Source organism: Papilio polytes, unplaced genomic scaffold (genome assembly GCF_000836215.1).
Source record: "Papilio polytes unplaced genomic scaffold, Ppol_1.0 DF824247.1, whole genome shotgun sequence".
Lineage (NCBI taxonomy): Eukaryota > Metazoa > Arthropoda > Insecta > Lepidoptera > Papilionidae > Papilio > Papilio polytes.
This window is the reverse complement of record NW_013524957.1, coordinates 43,793-52,376: the sequence shown is the minus strand read 5'-3', so window position 1 is coordinate 52,376 and position 8,584 is coordinate 43,793. Positions and strand designations below refer to the sequence as shown.

The window sequence follows — 8,584 nt, the reverse complement described above, 5'->3', positions numbered from 1 at the left end:
TTGCTTCCATTTCACGCCTGTCTTCTGTGTGGTCGTGGTATTACACCGGGCGTGCCGGCCCATTCGTGCTAAGATGTTAAAGCGGGCATTAGCACTGTTAAGTCCATAATTTCACGCTTATTTATTATTTTAAAATAACTACATGGTAATTCTTTTGTTGAAACACTGTCTCATAACACTGTATATTGTGACTGTTAGATATGTCTGCATAATCTCGCTTCTCGATTTTATGAAACATTTTTTCACTTCGTCTCGATGTCGAAATTAATATTCATAAAGGTGTACATCAACCCCATACGGTCCTTTGACAGCGTAACCATATTGAAAATTCTTAAATTCTAAAGTACATTTTTTTTAAATTCCATGTCACAAAATACACGAAAATGTTCATGAAAATAGGACGTTCCAGATTGGCTAAAGGAGAATGATTTCAGAACAAAAGTCAGGTCAGATTAACGATATACTGAATTTTACAATGCATATTTATAATTGGTAAATTAGTAGTTCATTATTTTAGAATTATTTATCTATAAGCCAATTTTATGCAACAATTAGTACAGATAATATTGGCTTGTTATAAAAGATAATAGGTCATAATTATAGAGAAATTGATTCCAATTATCTGCGTTCAACATTCAGCACTTTACTAGCCCTATTATTATTAATTTTAATAGCGTTTTCTCTTACATATAATAAAATTAATATAGTAACCATAAGTGTTATCTACTTTCCGAAGGCCAGGTTCTTTTTTATTTATTCTCTTACCTTTACATTATTCTGAATTTAACTTCAGTACATAATTACTACACTTCCATACGTCTCTATCAGCCGTCACATTTGAATTCTGTCCCGTTATACGCATGTCCTCTTCCAATTTTTACATGCTTTCTTCAGTCTTCCTCTACCTTTGAAACCATGCTACATTTTTGTTCACTTGATTATCTTCTTTCTGTATTATATGCCCATCTGCAGTTCTTCAAGTTTTACTGTTGTCCAAGGTTATCAATTGATATTAAGCGATTCACTGCTTCTTTGTCCTCATTTCCTTTATAAAGAGAAGTTTATGCTATGCTAACATTTAGCTTCTCAATTTCTCCATCACTGGCGCTAGTTATTTTCAAACTGGCTTTAACTTTAGCGAAATAACTCATATAGTCAGTAGATAATAAGTTATGTGTAAGTAGTTCTTAGTAAGTTTAGCAACAATCGCAAGGAATTAGTATCACAACTTTAGGATTTACTGTAACTTTCATAAGAAGTTTTTCTATAACTTGGGAATTGATCTTTACGAGATTACACATAAGTACGAAGTTATGTATTAGTCATGATACTAATTGGAATAGAATGATTTGTTTTGTTGCATTTTAACATTAAAAACAAGGTCCAATAATACGCAAGTATTCGACCTTGTCTAACGAATTTAACTTTATTTTAATCTACTAACAGAATCTAAACTCTTGTGGTGTAACCATCTTGATCAATTTAGATTTTCGATTCATATTACCAGATAGTGATATACTCGTACATACAATACAAGATGATTGGGTTTATAAGTTTCTTTAATAATAACTATTATATTGTCTATAAACTTCTATTGGCATAACAATCCATGACAATAATCTAAACGAGCAGTAGCATATTAGTTACAAAACAAGCGGTCACATGCGAGCAACTTTGAATGTTCGTAAGTTACCAACAAGATACTATGGCAGAGTTTGACTTGTAGTACTTAATACATTGCCAAGTTTGGTTGACTAACTTCCATACCAGCACTGTTTGACTAAGTGATATTTATTATAGAGACTTGGAGATGGGGAGAAGGCTAGCTAATTTGATAAAATATGTCAGTTTGTTTTAATTAATACCACGTTATATTTTATTTCTTTCATGTAAAATGTGTTCCATTGTGATGTATCTTCATCACCAGCTCGCTATACGTCGCCACTGAGGGACTCGGACCCTACCCTTGACCTACCCGGTGACTAAGCCATAGTCAACCACGCTGGCCCGCTGAGGTTTAGTTTAATTCACACATATCTTTGAATTTCATCGCTGACGTGTGCAGTATGCATCCCGATGTTTTTCTTCAACGTATTCTTCTACGTATACTTCGGGTAAATTATGTATATATAAACACATTGGTAAATCACGAAATTCGAACCTCAGAGCTGTAGATTTCAAGTCAAGTGTTCAAACCCCTAAGCCACCGACGATCTTATTTCAACGTTCGACTTTGTGATGCATACTTGAATATTATTTTTATGAAACTATTCATTCAATAAGTTTAACCTTTATTTAGAAAACAATTTCAAATAGTCTCATCCGTAAAAGTATGGAACAAATATTGAAAATGAATTAAATTTCAAAATGACACCTTGATAAAGTTAATAGGTTTAATTCAGTTGGACGTCGGATGCATTTCGTGGGACAAAGAGGTCCGGGAACAATGCGGTATCGGATGTCACCCCGGGTTTACTCGATCTCCACTTGCCTTTGGTTTGCGTTGAAGCGGACGACAGTTGGATGGAATTGATACTGAAGGACCTCTGACTTCACAAACACTTTTGTTAGTGATTTCAATGAAATACGACTCTTTGAATCAATGCTTTATGTTGCAGTGTATCTATAGAGAATTGTACATAGAGAATATGTAGCAACAAATATTTCTATCAATCAAACTGACAGTGTTTTCTTTATAAAATTGGAAGAAAGCCGAAGCCTAATCTTTAAGAAGTTAGAAGTTTTATTCGAAAACAAAATTAAAATTATTATAGCCTTGTTCGGTACTTTAAAACTTTGCATTCATAAATTTTAAGTGGCCCCTTTTGTCTACTTTCATCCGTATTATAAAAGTTCCCTTGGCCTGGAGTGGTGCTTAGGGTGAAAGAAGGTTTAACGCCTGAACCTCTGTGGCTAACGAATCTCTTAAGTGCTGAGATTAAAACAAGATAACGAGCTATAGTCTTTAGCTCTTCAGATGCTTTTTAACAGCTTTCCTGATAAATTCTGTCTCTTATATACAATGCAACATAAATCGATAAGTGTTTTATTCTAAATTAGCTTTCGCCCGCGACTCCGTCCGCGTGTAAAAAAAAAACAAAAGTAAACAGCCTATGTTTTCTTCCAGACTATCCTCTACATCTGTGCCAAATTTCATCGAGAGTGAAACATCATCCATAAACGGAATAAATAGTATCCTATGTCCGTCTCCTGGCACTAAGCTACCTCCTCACCAATTTTCAGCCATATCGGTAGAGCCGTTCTTAAGTTATAAATAGTTTAACTAACACGACTGTCTTTTATACATATAGATTTTGATTTACTAAAAAGGCGATTAAGCTAAGTAATAAATGTTGAAAACAGGTACTACAATTATATAATGTATTTATTTTATAAGCTACGAAAATATCACCAGCTGTTTACAATGCTTTTGACAGGTAATTAAAATTTTATTCCAATCTCAACGCTTTTTAACGACTATTAAAAAACTTAGCTGTAAGAAAATTATTGTGGGAAGTTAATCGTAAGTAAGTAAATTCATGTCATTGATCTATAGACATCCATAGATGGAAATCTATATTGCTCTTAGATCAACAATGCAGAATTATTTAATATAAATCATTATTTTACTAGTAAAAATATTTTAATCTTACCAATATTATAATTTGAATAGTTAAATTGTAAATGCAAAAGTTTAATTGGATGGAAGGTTGTTTGTTAAAGTTTGTAGCCTAAACGGCTGAACGGATCTTGATGAAATTTGGCATAGACGTAGAATTTACTGTAATAGTCTGGAAGAACATATAGGCTACTTTTGTTAAAGCTAGTATAACATTATGTAGATCATTTTTTTCACATTAATTTATCCTTTCATCGAATACACTACGAGTAACTATAGCTTTGTGATGCGGTTTATCTAATAATTTGCTGAATACGTGTTATTACATCAAAGGAGCGGCAGTTTATTAGCTTGGAGTACGTAATAACGTAATAATATTGTTCCCGATCTCATCTTCTGATAATATTTAATGTGATTGTTCACTTTTTTCCTATTTATTACCGTACAAGCGTGGATAAAGTAAAATTGTGTATTTCCGAGTAATTTTTCCTGATATAAGTATAATAATTACTTAGATATACGAGTATAGATCCTAGATCGACTTTACATGAAATTAAGCATTTAAAACTAAAGATATAAGTTATAATTTCCAGTCTCTTATTACATAGTTATTTTCCTCTCTCTGATCCAATTGTTTTGCAACTAGATTTTAAATGTAGTATAAAGATAATTTATTTTTTTAATAGCATAATATTTGCTATTATAAATTAAATTTAAGACGGCTATGATCATTTATATTTTAGACGGAATGCAAATTAGGGGGCGTTATGCTCGGCGGTAAATCATTTTGAACGAGGAAGTAGGAAATTATTTGAGACAGCTGTTTTTGTTTTATACTGTTTTAATTGAAATATTTTCTTACGTATTTTAAAAAAGGAAGAGAAATTAAAAAAGGAAAGATAAAAGTAGTAAACCGAAGGTAAGCAAGGGATAGAAAATAAACTTTTTTTCTTAGGTATTGAAATAAGTCAATGATATTGATCACGACTAAAATATTTAAAAAAATTGTTAAAATATTGTACGCGCTAGTTTAGTAAATGCCTATTTTAGTCTATTTTTCTCTTTTTATAGGATAATTATTAACGGTATAATCATAAACAAACACAATACAAAATAAGATGAAAAATAAAGAAAAACTATAAAGAGTATTTACTTTAGTCTTGTAGTTAAAATAAGTAAATAACTATTAATCCGTATCGTGGCAAGATTACATTTAGTCAAATAATTTATTAAGCAATTTTAGTAAAATAAAATATTAGTAAGTCAAAAATTAATTTTACAGTGACCTTATAATTTGATATAGTTGTATGTATGATATATTATACAAAATAAACATAAGAATTGATACTAAAAAGTTCGGGATAATAATATAAGACGTAGTGCAATAAAATTCCCTTAGCACTCTATACGTTACTTCCTGAGTATAGTCGTAAAACAGCACTTTTCTTTATTGAAGCATTGGTGACCTAATTACATTGAATATGGCATAATAAAATATAAACAAGAGATGGTAAATTTTAAAAGAAAAATATAACCTACACATATCGAATTTCTAATTAAAATACACCGTACGTAGAAAAACTGTATTTATATCATCCCAAAATATATAATTATACTTATCAGGTTTAATGAAAACGTCTTAATACATAACTAGCTTTCGCCCGTGACTACATCCGCGTGAAAATAAAAAAAATGAAGTGAGTAGCCTCAGACTATGTCTATGCGAAATTTTATCGAAATCTGTTCATCCGTTTAGGCTACATCTAACAAACATCCATCCATCTAAACTTTCGCATTTATATCATTAGTAAGAAGTAAGATAGCTGTGAAATTAAAAACAGTGAAATTGAACATCATTTAAATTTTTTACCATTAACGTAAAAAAGGTTATTGTAATAAAAAATGTGTTAAACATTCGAGTAATACCAGTGAAATACGACGAAATCTTTCGGTTTAATAATATTATGGGACAGGGGATTTTTGTACTTCATTCACGATGATTTATTATCCAACAAAAGTACCCATCTGCGTCCCATTTGCATAATAAATAATTACGTACTCGTGTATACATTGAACATTGCTTTCAATTAATATAATGAAAACATTTACTATAGTAATAAAAAACAATGTTGTTGTCTATGCGTTCTTAAAAAAATCAGTCTATGTGGTCTATGCGTTCTTAAAAAAAAACAGTCTTTGTTGTCTATGCATTCTTAAAAAAACAGTTCTTGATTAATGTATGGTATGGTGTACAAAAGAAGTCAAATAAGGTTATGTGTCTGTAAAGATTCAAAAATAATGTTTCTGCTTAAATTTTCTGTTTTTAAAAAGGTATTATAAATCAAACAACAATAAAACTAATGTTAAATTTAAACTCATTAGCAAAATCAGGAATCGCTGTCAATGCGAACTATAACTGTTTGGAAAAGTTTAATTGCATTTCCGCAGATTTTGCCAACCAGTTAGTTGCATATTCATAACGTCGTCGCCGCAAACATTCGACGAATCATTTCAACTTATACCAAGTATTGAAACTCGATAACTTGAATATTTTAGAGTATTTTCCTGTAGATAATATCACTATTATACTTGGCTTTGTAGTGCTTAAACACTTACAATGCTAGTAAACGAGCATTTTAAGTGTTTTACCCGCAACTTCGTTAACGCGAAAAAAATCCAGTTAAAAGTGATACCCAATGTTTTTATGATAGCGAAAGAAATTTTGAAATCTTTCAGAAGATTTGGAGCCTATTGCAAAGAAGTAAACAATCAAATCTAATATTAGTATAGGTGATACAGTATATAATTTATGTACTTAAAATTTTGTTGTAAGAATAATAACTTGTAATGATTCCTAAAAAGTAACAACAAAGTTTTATTTACCTTAATATTACAATGTAATTGAATAAATCACAATATACAAACACAATTCGTCTTCTGTACAAATAAATTTTCTATAGTCATTATTTAACGAACAAATAATTCTAGTTGCGTTTGAGAAATAGATAGACGTCAAAATAAAATCTAAGCAAATACTAAGCAGTTGATAAAGAGAATACTATTGATGTAGACTGTTTTGATATTGCCTTTTTAGTAGTTTTAGAGTGTACACTGTATATTAGATATCATAATAACATCACATGAAAATTTTTCTTTGTTTAAAGATTTTAAAATACTTTTTAAATGTTCTTTTGTAAACACACATTATAGTATTTTTTCATTTGCACGAAGCGACGTACAAACATTTGCATAACAAAAACGAAAAACAAGTAAATTCTATTGTGCAGCTTTCGTTCAAACTCTGTTATGATTTAAAATTGCGCGAGGATGCAATTGTTAAAGGTTTTTTTTTCAGTATTTTGAATGTTCACTAAAATTAAAAATATTCGCTTATATGCAATGTGGAAGTGAGGAACATGTGGGGAAGCGTAGCAGAGATGGATGGATTGTGTAAAAAATTACATAATTTAGGGATAACGGAGATGATGGACGACAAATCATTCTGGACGACGAAAGCTTGATGCGCCGACATTGAGTATGCTAAGAGTAGAGAGGTGATTACTTATCATCAGTACGATGTCTTTTTTCTTAAACTCGAATTCGAAAATCGAAAATCACATTAGTACATGTCGGGATTCGAACTCAAGACCTGTATTGTATTCTAGTCATATCGAAACTAATATGCATGTCAACGTGGTTGTATGTATAAACGTTCCCATATTTTTAAAGAGCGCACTTTGCTAACCTGCGTATGATAAAGTTTTAATAACCATTATTTGTCAATAATCCGCGCCTGGCGCTAGAGTCACGGTGTAAAAGAGTTGACGTATGTTTAAGCTAAAATAGATTTGAAAAATCGTCCGAACTTTTTATGGTAATGTCTTATTTTATATTATTTTGATAAACATAAACCGCATTGTTTCAGCAATAATAGCTGAAATTTAATCTAATTATTTCTGGGTCGTTAGACATTTTATTACTTTGTTAATGAACACGGTTAGCTTCAATGTAAGTTACTAAGTTTTGTTTGTATTAACTTTATATACAAAGGGGAAAATACAAGCTTTCCTGTATTTAAACACGACTCACTGATTTATTTTCCAACAAGATACAGATTAATATCGTAGCTAATTAATGTTAAGTGTATAAAATAAAATATAAGTACTACAATGGTTGTCAGGGGCTGGCAGAGAGAGTCGGATTACCCTAGTTAGATACCTTGTAACAAACATCCATCCATCTAAACTGTCGCACGTATAATCTTAGTTACATAGTATAACATTTTTAGTTTTGGGAATTAACTAAAATTTTAGAAATATAAACTCACATTTACACTGAGTTACTGAACCCAGTTATAAGGCAATTAATCTACTAAAGCGATTAAAGGAAGAGACAGTTTAAGTCGACTAAGAACTTGTTTTTAGCAGAGAAATATTGCAGAGCAACGCTAAAGGTCTTAGTGATCTTACCGACTATATGTTATCCTCTTTAACTAAATCTTGACTAAAAATAGGACGCTCGTTACGCATGGTGGACTAAGATAAAGGATTTGTAAGGAATTCTTTGTTTCTTGTTATTAGGGACAAAAGTCTTAGCACATTAGACTTAGCTAAGTCTTGTATATACAGCCTATACATGTCACATATAATACAATACTACATTATTACATATGTAGTAGAAATGTATACGTTGCAAGCAATGCATATAAGTGAAAATTTTGTTAACATAATAAACATTCTTTCACGGGATGTGGTCTCGCATCTAACGACTTTCCGCCATGCGCACTATGTCCGGTCCACCTAGTAAGACGCCCTATGCTGTCCCCATCCGTGGCCTCTATTTGAGGAGTGTCCTTCCCCTATTCTCTGGAAGGTATTAGGAAAGGATTATATTCAACAGTGGGCAATTAAAAGCTAATGACCATGAGGATAAAATATATAGTAAAAATTGTAATTGAAAATGAAG

The 8,584-nt window shown here is 31.2% G+C and overlaps 1 long non-coding RNA gene across 1 annotated transcript in view; it reads left to right on the top strand.

Moving 5' to 3' along the window:
• LOC106110273 overlaps positions 1-3,541 on the top strand; it is a 4,391-nt gene extending 850 nt beyond the window's left edge. The window contains exons 2-4 of the long non-coding RNA XR_001226070.1: positions 400-446; positions 1,928-2,566; positions 3,128-3,541. This is a non-coding gene — a long non-coding RNA (uncharacterized LOC106110273). The remainder of the gene's footprint in view (positions 1-399; positions 447-1,927; positions 2,567-3,127) is intronic.
• Positions 3,542-8,584: the final 5,043 nt, after the last annotated feature.